Here is a 9,773-nt window from a genome sequence, read left to right on the forward strand (position 1 = left end):
CCTGTGCCCACCGGGCCATGGCCAGCACGCCTGACACTGGAGAGCCGCCGCTGCCTTCCGCGCGGCCGGCCCCCTGAACTGCTCCGCCGTCTCCTTCGCCGCCGCCGCTGCCTTCCGCGCGGCCGGCCTCCTGAACTGCTCCGTCGTCTCCTTCGCCGCCGCCGCTGCCTTCCGCGCGGCCGGCCTCCGGACCAGCTCTGCCACCTGTGCCACCCGCCTGGTCGGCCCCCCGACCGTGTGACCCGTGAACTCTTGTGCCTGTGGGCTCTGGGTCGGCCCCCTGAACTTTATTTTGACTACGGTCATGTGCTCCTGTGTTTTCTGTTGTTTGTTTTGTTTCCCGTTCTGGTCCCTCCGTCCTGGTCCCCCGCCTCCCGCCCTGGGTGGGTTGTTTTCTGTTTTTGTTTTTGTTTCTCGGGTTTGGGCTGTCAGGAGCCAGCCCTTTAGGGGGGGGTGGTGTCATGGTCCTGGGCCATGTGGGCCCAGTATTCTTAGTTTTCATGTATTTTTGTATTTTGTTCTTTATTTAGGCCATGCTTCCTGGGTTGATCTGTTACGTTGTTCCTTATGTGTTTTCCCTTCGTGACTCTTACCCCCTGTGTGCCCCTCTGTGTATTTATGAGCCCTCGTCTCTCTTTGTGCTTTATTCTATGTTTTCCCTAGCCCGTTATGTCTGCGTTCTTCCCGTGCTCTCTCTCCTCCTGTCTGAACCTCTGTGCCTGTACCCGTCAGCGTTATGTTCACCCCGCCCTGTCTCGTTATGGTTATCTGTGTCACCTGTGTTCCCCGTGTGTTCCCACTTTCCTCGTTAACCCTCTGTGTATTTCTGTCTGCGTCTTCCTCTGTTCGGCGTCGCGTTCTCCCTCATGTTGTGTGTGCTCCTCCCTGTGTTTCTTGGCGAGCTTTGTATTTAGTTATCCCAGTTTAGTTTTGTATGTCCTACGTTCTGCCGTGCCAGCATTAAAGCTGTGTTCTTTAAGTTTATCCCCGTGTCTGTGAGTCTGCATCTTGGGTCCTTCTCCTGCCTGCCACACAGCGATCATGACAGTATTCACAATTAAAGAATCTTACATACATACAATGAAAACAATAACAGTACATGAAAGGAAAAATTGGGCCCAAGTCACGGAAAATAATAAACAAAACACACACAACCCCGGGGGATTTGACTCAGTCTCTCTCTCTCGTGTCAGCCGACACCCTTAAGTGTGAGTCCAGCAATGAGGATTCTCCTTGCAGGGTGTGCAAAGGAGGAATGAGGTGCAAATCTGTCCTACCACTTAAGTAGAGTTTGTACAGTTCACAGTTCGTCCAAAGAATTTAGTTCTCTTCCTAGAGCAATCATCTCAAGGATCCTGGAAGGGTGGCTCGCCATCTTTGGACTGGATCATCACTGAACTGTACTCCCAAGTAAAAAAAACCTGACCTGTATAACACAGTCAGAATAACATTCAAAAATCTATATTTAGTCATTTATACATATATCCTTTCTTATGTTTCGTTCATACATACTAACAAATTTGCATTTTACCTTTCCAGTATACAGAAAGAACGACAGAATATTCCAAAACATAGACAATGATAACTTCTTACCAAAGTAACCAATAAAATGGGCTCTCCTGGAGCTTCAAAATGGCGATGGTGAAGCGTTGTAGCACAACTACAAAGAAACATAACCCCATTTTCTTTAAACTGTATTCACCTCACAATGAACACAATTAAGGATTGATATAGGAACATATCAACATCTACAGCATACATATGACTTACAATCTTTACATGCATCGTCATAGGAAGCTAACAAACTCTAACATACAGTTTAATCCTCACAATCACACATGTACAGCCACATGGCTAATAGCAATAGCCGCGATAGCCGCTAGCATGTCATCGTTAGTGGCTTAAACTCACAATATTCTTGTTCACAACAAATTAACTCACCCAGAAGAATCCGAGCAGTAACAAACTCCTTTCTGGGTAACAACAATTCCTAGATAGCTTATTTCCACCGTACAGGATAAAAACAACCACGCTTTCCACTTGGAAAAACGGACTTTTCTTCCTCTCCCTCTCTCCTGATATCCGTAGCTGCTATGCAGTGAACGGCAGGAGGCGGTACTTCCCCCTGTATACTTCAAGGACCATCAGGACATTATAGACATCTTCTATTTTATTAATTCTCAACAAAATAATTTAACTTAATAAAACTTAACAGTGAACTCAAAATACTAACATCACTCATAACACACTAAAACCCTTAGTAACTCTCCAGGGTTACAAGTGTCATTGATTTTTGCACATTTTTGTTTCATTAAGAAATCAGAGCTTAGCGTGTAGTAGGTTGATACTGTGTACTTTGTATACATTTTCTATTCTTACACATAATTCTGCCTCACTCTGCTTCTGTACTGATTTAAGTAGCCTTTGAGTCAGCAAAACATAGATCAAGAGGTGCTGTACATCACAGCGCACAGTGATAAAAGTGCCGTCAGTATATTGAGGCTACTTAACAGAATTTTTTTTACAAACCTTTTTGCAAATTGCACTCTAATAATATACTTAGGTGGTGGATGTATTAAAAACAAAACAAAATTACAAAATGTTTATCTATTTGAAATCAAAAACCAGTTTAATATATAACAGTGTTTTGTGCCTTATTAATAAAGGCATGGTTTGTATGTTTTATGTTTCTAAAACAATAAATGGTTACAGAATTGCTTGTAATCTTTTCCATTCACACTTTCCTTTAAGACACTCAAACCTTTAGAAAAATCGACATACCTGCCTCAATTATTATTATTTTTACATTTAATATCCAAACACAGTAGCCCTGTTAGTAGCTGTAGCTCTTCATCATTATTTTGGTGTCATTTCAGACCTCACATGAGACAAAATCAAATTAATGTAAGAGTAACAGTAGATATTCGAGTGCTTAATCAGCATATAGGGTGTTGGAGCTGTGTAGTTAACGTCCACACCAAACACCAAGGTTTCCATGATGAGGTTTGATAAAGACTAATGGAGTCTGAAAGTGAGGGACCTCGAATTCATGTTAAATCCCGTGAGTTCAGTTTTGTAATGATGATGTTAGCACACTGTGTTGCTTTAATAGAACACCTGTTATGAGCTTTTTTTCTGACAGTAAACAAACGTGAATTATAATCTGTGTAGCATGCAGTCTCAACAGGTGTATACTAATGTATTGTCTCGCACACAGTGAGTAAACACACCAGCAAAGCAGATGGGAGTAGAAACATTTTAGCCAAAGCAACAAACAACCTGTATGTTGAAGTGCGGCTAATCAGGCTTCCCCATATACTACACTGCCAACAGAATCTTTACACTACATTTAGAAGAACCACAATAAAGCTTGGAAACAGAGTGTTTTCAATTTTACAGATGAATCTGAGCTTAGATGAATAAAATGATTCTGTTAGTACGTCTAATTTTACAGATACAATTATGTGACATAGTTTTTACAGGATTGCAGAGCATGCTGTGAAAACTAAGCAATCAAATGCAGCTAGCGTAACCACCTTTATAAAAGCTGATGTGTGGCCAGTTTGCAGATCTGTGGCATTTAGGTCTGTCTTAACAGAAAGCCACAATCTTCCCAGGATTGGACATTTCAGCAAATTCAACTTAAGAGCAGACTGTGCGATGTTTAGAGAAACTAAACTAAAAGACACAGCAGCTCTACAGAGATCGAAGAGTGAAAAAGTATGGCATGTTTGGAAAGGTTGCCAGAAGAAAACTTCTTCACTCTAAGAAAACCATGGGAGCATGCCTTAGATTTGCAAAGTTCCAGCAAGCCACGAGCGATCTAATACAATGTTCTTTTTTCAGACAAGATCAAAACGGAGATGTCTGGCCCTGATACACAATGCTAGTATTGGCAAAAACCAAACACAGCATAGCACAAACACCTCATAACAACTGCAAAGCACAGTGGTGGAGAGGTGAGGATTTGAGTGTGTTTTGGAGCCAAAGAGCCTGGACATCTTGCAGTCACTGAGTTAAATGTGAATTATTTTGTACACCAAAGATTTCTAAAGCCAAATGTGAGGCCATCTGTCCAATAGCCAAAGGCTGGCTGTAATTGGGTCATGCAACAGGACAATGATCCAAAGCACCGGAGCAAATCTACAAGAGACTGGGAATAAAAGGAAAATGGGCTAGTCAAAGGCCAGACCTCAACCTAATGATTACCTGCAAACCTGAATAAACTGAGGCAATACTGTTAAGAAGAATGAGCCAAAATACCTCCACAAACATGTGACGGACTGATAATGTCAAACAGAACAAATATTAATTACTGCTGGTAAAGGCGGTGCCACAAGGTACTAAACCACGAGCTGTACTTAACATACCTGTATCTGTTTATTTGTTTTGGTCTGCTGTCACATCAGAATGACGTGGTCAGACAAACCTCTAAAAAATAAGTCTAAAAAACGTACCAAGCTTTTTACAGTGAATTACCGTGAAGGATTTTGCCCTGTGACCTCTTACAGATGATCCATTAAAAACAGCACTGAGTTTAAACATCAGCAATCTCTTATCACTGCTAATTATAAAAACATTTAACATTAATGAATAATTGTATCAATGATCAAAATCAGCACAGGATAAAATAACGTACAAAGCTGGATGAGTAATACCTGATTTCATAACATTTTTCTGAGGGATAACTCAACTAATCTCCAGTGATTGTAGATATTATCTGAGGATATTTATTAAAAAGATCTTCTTTGGCTTTGTATGTAAGTTCTGTAGCTAAGGAAATCGTTTCTGGCCTTTAGCTGGACTTGGTAATATCTTTATTGTGTGTTATATCATTTGCTTTATTTTTGCTGCTTTCATCTTTTTATAGTTGTTCTATAACCTTGTAATAATTAACTTTCTTGGTGAGGTACTCTGAAAATGCAATTTAAAATATGAAGGACCCTCCCAGTCAAACGAATGTTGTATATATAAAATAAAATAAAAAAATTATAGAATTGAATATATATATATATATATATATATATATATATATATATATATATATATATATATACATATATATTAGGTAAAACGTTTATGACAATTATGAAACCATGATAAATGTTCTTGATTATCTTCATAGGGCATCTAAACATACAGTGCATAAATGAAATGTACAGTACAGAATTTAATCAACTAGATTTTCTAAATTCAACTTTTCACTATAACAGTATAAACACTCACTTCAGAATCACTATATGGGAGAAAAAAATCCAACACAACACCAACAACTGATAAAGAAATAAATGAGTAAATATTCTTCTGTGACATTTTACGTAAAATAAATCTTCTTAGGGAACCGTCTAACAACTAAGAACAAAACATATTGTGCACTATGTTATGAGAATGAATTGTGTGGCACTTATATAACAGCACTTTGCTGTGTACAATAGTATACTAAAGTAGCAAAACATTGCAGAATCACTGGACGACCCGAATCTGCGGCCAATAAATGGATCGCCATATCTAGAAAGAACTTGTATTTCATTTGGTTCAGGAAGTTTAGCAGGTCATCTACTAATGGAAGGATTGGCTGTTCAGTCACTGCCTCCTGCAGTCCAGGTGCATCCATTAGAGGTGACTGTGTGAGTGTAACTGTTATAAAAATCACTTAAAGGCACAGAACAAAAATTGTGTGATTTGGTTAATGTGAACTTCAAGTTGAGCTTCGAGTATGTCTTACATGCCCCCTGTCAGAAGCTGAAAAAGAAACATTATCTGCGTTCAAATTGTAGACCAGACACATTCAACATGCTGCCCTGGGAGCTGGGATCTTTTAATAAAGATCCCAGCTCCCAGGGGATCCTGATGAGAAGTTGCTGTTCCTGATGAGAAAATGTGGGAAACAACACTGTGAGATGTACAAATCCACTGAAAATATTTCTAGAAGTGTAGAAGTAAATTTATATGTCGTTTGATAAACGAAGAGGTGTTTATGAGGGTTATAGAGCTAGTTATTTACCCATTTGGTGGTTACATGTTTACATATCTGAATGTTTGCACGTGCACTTTCAAAACAGTAACAAGTATGTGTTGAACCTACCTAGTTAGTTTCCCTGCATTTATCCGAATATAGGATTTCCTGGCTTCTGATTGGCCAGTGAAGTATCATGAGGAATGTACAGGAAGTGTTTTGTTGTTGTCGAGGTGTGCAGAGAGTAAAGGAAACATCCACATAACGAACCTTCAAGTGTAAGATATAAGTATAATCATTTAAATCATTCTCCATGTTTCATAGTTGTTTTGTGCCCTGTACAGTAATCTCACTACTTTTAGTAAGACAGCAATGTAATGTGTTATTGTATTATATTCAGTAAAAACATTGCAGTTACAGTTATGTTGTTACTTGCATTACAACGATTCTTCAGTTACCTGCAGAACAAAATAATTCATTTAATTGATTGATTGATTGATTGATTTATACAGCAACAAATCACAACAACAGTCGCCTCAAGGCCATTGGAAGATCAACTCTACAATAATACATACAGAGAAAAACCCAACAATCAGATGACCCCCTATAATCAAGCACTTTGGCGACAGTGGGAAGGAAACACTCCCTTTTAACAGGAAGAAACCTCCAGCAGAACCAGGCTCAGGGAGGGGCGGGGCCATCTGCTGCGACCGGTTGGGGTGAGAGAAGGAAGACAGGATAAAGACATGCTGTGGAAGAAGAATAAAATAAAATTCAATACAATACAATAAAATACAAGCTCGCCATCCGGGAGGGGCTCAGAGTAGAGCCGCTGCTCCTCCACATCGAAAGGAGCCAGCTGAGATGGTTTGGGCATCTGACAAGGATGCCTCCTGGGCGCCTCCTGGGTGAGGTTTTCTGGGCATGTCCCACCGGGAGGAGTATACAGTGGGGCAAAAAAGTATTTAGTCAGCCACCGATTGTGCAAGTTCCCCCACTTAAAATGATGACAGTAATTTGCACCAGAGGTACACTTCAACTGTGAGAGACAGAATGTGAAAAAAAAATCCATGAATTCACATGGTAGGATTTGTAAAGAATTTATTGGTAAATCAGGGTGGAAAATAAGTATTTGGTCACCTCAAACAAGGAAAATCTCTGGCTCTCACAGACCTGTAACGTCTTCTGTAAGAAGCTTTTCTGTCCCCCACTCGTTACCTGTATGAATGGCACCTGTTTGAACTCATCATCTGTATAAAAGACACCTGTCCACAGCCTCAAACAGTCAGACTCCGCCATGGCCAAGACCAAAGAGCTTTCGAAGGACACCAGGAAAAGTATTGTAGACCTGCACCAGACTGGGAAGAGTGAATCTACAATAGGCAAGCAGCTTGGTGTGAAAAAATCAACTGTGGGAGCAATCATCAGAAAATGGAAGACATACAAGACCACTGATAATCTCCCTCGATCTGGGGCTCCACGCAAGATCTCATCCCGTGGGGTCAAAATGATCATGAGAACGGTGAGCAAAGATCCCAGAACCACACGGGGGGACCTGGTGAATGACCTGCAGAGAGCTGGGACCAAAGTAACAAAGGTCACCATCAGTAACACACTACAACGGCAGGGAATCAAATCCCGCAGTGCCAGACGTGTTCCGCTGCTGAAGCCAGTGCATGTCCAGGCCCGTCTGAAGTTTGCCAGAGAGCACATGGATGATACAGCAGAGGATTGGGAGAATGTCATGTGGTCAGATGAAACCAAAGTAGAACTTTTTGGTATAAACTCAACTCGTCGTGTTTGGAGGAAGAAGAATACTGAGTTGCATCCCAAGAACACCATACCTACTGTGAAGCATGGGGGTGGAAACTAGAGATGGACCGATCCGATATTACGTATCGGTATCGGTCTGATACTGACCTAAATTACTGGATCGGATATCGGAGAAAAATAAAAAATGTAATCCGATCCATTAAATATCACGAAAGCACCTCACAAAACTTGCAACACGCCGTAACTCACCTCAGAACGTTAGCACGTCGGAGCAGTATGCATCACGTGATAGAGCGGCTGTGGCATGCGGGACCTGTCGGTGGTCTGGATAGCGACCCGGCATTTCATCTCCGACAAAGTTATCCCCGAGAGAAGTACAGCAAGTGTGTAAGTCCATCTCTGAATGTTTGTAAAGCATTCCTGCGTTAAGCTTAACAAGCGATATATGGAGCGACTGCCTCTCCGGCTGCTACTTCAATCATGAAACTGCTTAACGATCAGCTGATCGGCTTTTCTGTCGCGAGTCCATGTCTCTAGTTTGCTTTTGGCCCACTTTGCACCAGAAAGAGGAAACCAGCGGCTGAACAACAGCAGCACGTTTAAGCTTGATCAGCTGTTGTTAGAATTTATTTATTATTACTTTCTACTCGAGGATCTTTTTCTACGTAGCTGACGCTGGTAACTGTGCAGGGGCGGATCTAGCAAAGTTTAGCCAGGGGGGCCGATAGGGCATTAACAGGGAAAAGGGGGCACAAAGACATACTTTTCTTTCTTATTCTCATTTAAAATGTCTAGCTTTTAATAAATAATTATCTGACACCCAAAGTTTTAATTTGATGTAAAATGAATAGAAGTCAATTACTGTATATAGTAACTATTAAGTCTAATATATATACCCTAGTAAGCTATAGTACTTTTTCCTTTGGGAAGGTACCATCTGTGCAGTCTGCAATTTTGTTGAAGAAAGATGTTGAATCTATTTAATATTTCTTGAAAAATAATTGATTTCTGTGCATTTTTTTTTCACACTGCATCAAATTAAGGTTGATTACGTTGATTAAGCATCATGAGGTGGAGCGTGAGGGGTGGTTCCCTATTTTTTATTTATTTATTTTTGTTGTTGCTGGGAGTTGGAACCCTATTAGTTAGGTTGCTTAATATTTATGCTAAGTACTCTTTAAAATACCAGAATAGGGAGGATGGTGTAGGTTTAAGTTTATTAGATTGATCAGTATTGCTGAACTATGAAACATTTTTTTTTTGCATACAGGTATAACAGAATAGCTTTAGTGTAGTTGTTGTTTTAAACTTGAGTATGAACTTATACAAAATGCAGCAAGATATTTAAAAAACAGTTTTGTTGATTAAAAAACACTATATCGGATTCATATCGGTATCGGCAGATATCCAAATTTATGATATCGGTATCGGTATCGGACATAAAAAAGTGGTATCGTGCCATCTCTAGTGGAAACATCATGCTATGGGGCTGTTTTCCTGCCAAGGGGACAGGACGACTGATCCGTGTTAAGGACAGAATGAATGGGGCCATGTATCGTGAGATTTTGAGCCAAAACCTCCTTCCATCAGTGAGAACTTTGAAGATGAAACGAGGCTGGGTCTTCCAACATGACAATGATCCAAAACACACCGCCCGGGCAACAAAGGAGTGGCTCCGTAAGAAGCATTTGAAAGTCCTGGAGTGGCCTAGCCAGTCTCCAGACCTCAACCCCATAGAAAATCTGTGGCGGGAGTTGAAAGTCCGTGTTGCTCGGCGACAGCCCCAAAACATCACTGCTCTCGAGAAGATCTGCATGGAGGAATGGGCCAAAATACCAGCTACTGTGTGTGCAAACCTGGTAAAGACCTATAGTAAATGTTTGACCTCTGTTATTGCCAACAAAGGTTATGTTACAAAGTATTGAGTTGTATTTTTGTTATTGACCAAATACTTATTTTCCACCCTGATTTACGAATAAATTCTTTACAAATCCTACCATGTGGATTCATGGATTTTTTTTTCACATTCTGTCTCTCACAGTTG

General features: G+C 40.6%; 1 long non-coding RNA gene across 1 annotated transcript; it reads right to left on the reverse strand.

Moving 5' to 3' along the window:
- Positions 1-1,075: 1,075 nt before the first annotated feature.
- On the reverse strand, positions 1,076-2,093 carry LOC113023315 (uncharacterized). Its single transcript, XR_003272543.2, has 3 exons — positions 1,942-2,093; positions 1,594-1,660; positions 1,076-1,426 (listed from the first exon to the last, which is right to left on the reverse strand). It is a non-coding gene; the product is annotated as an uncharacterized LOC113023315 (long non-coding RNA).
- Positions 2,094-9,773: the final 7,680 nt, after the last annotated feature.

The sequence above is a fragment of the Astatotilapia calliptera genome, chromosome 9 (genome assembly GCF_964374335.1).
Source record: "Astatotilapia calliptera chromosome 9, fAstCal68.1, whole genome shotgun sequence".
NCBI classification, from domain to species: Eukaryota; Metazoa; Chordata; class Actinopteri; order Cichliformes; family Cichlidae; genus Astatotilapia; species Astatotilapia calliptera.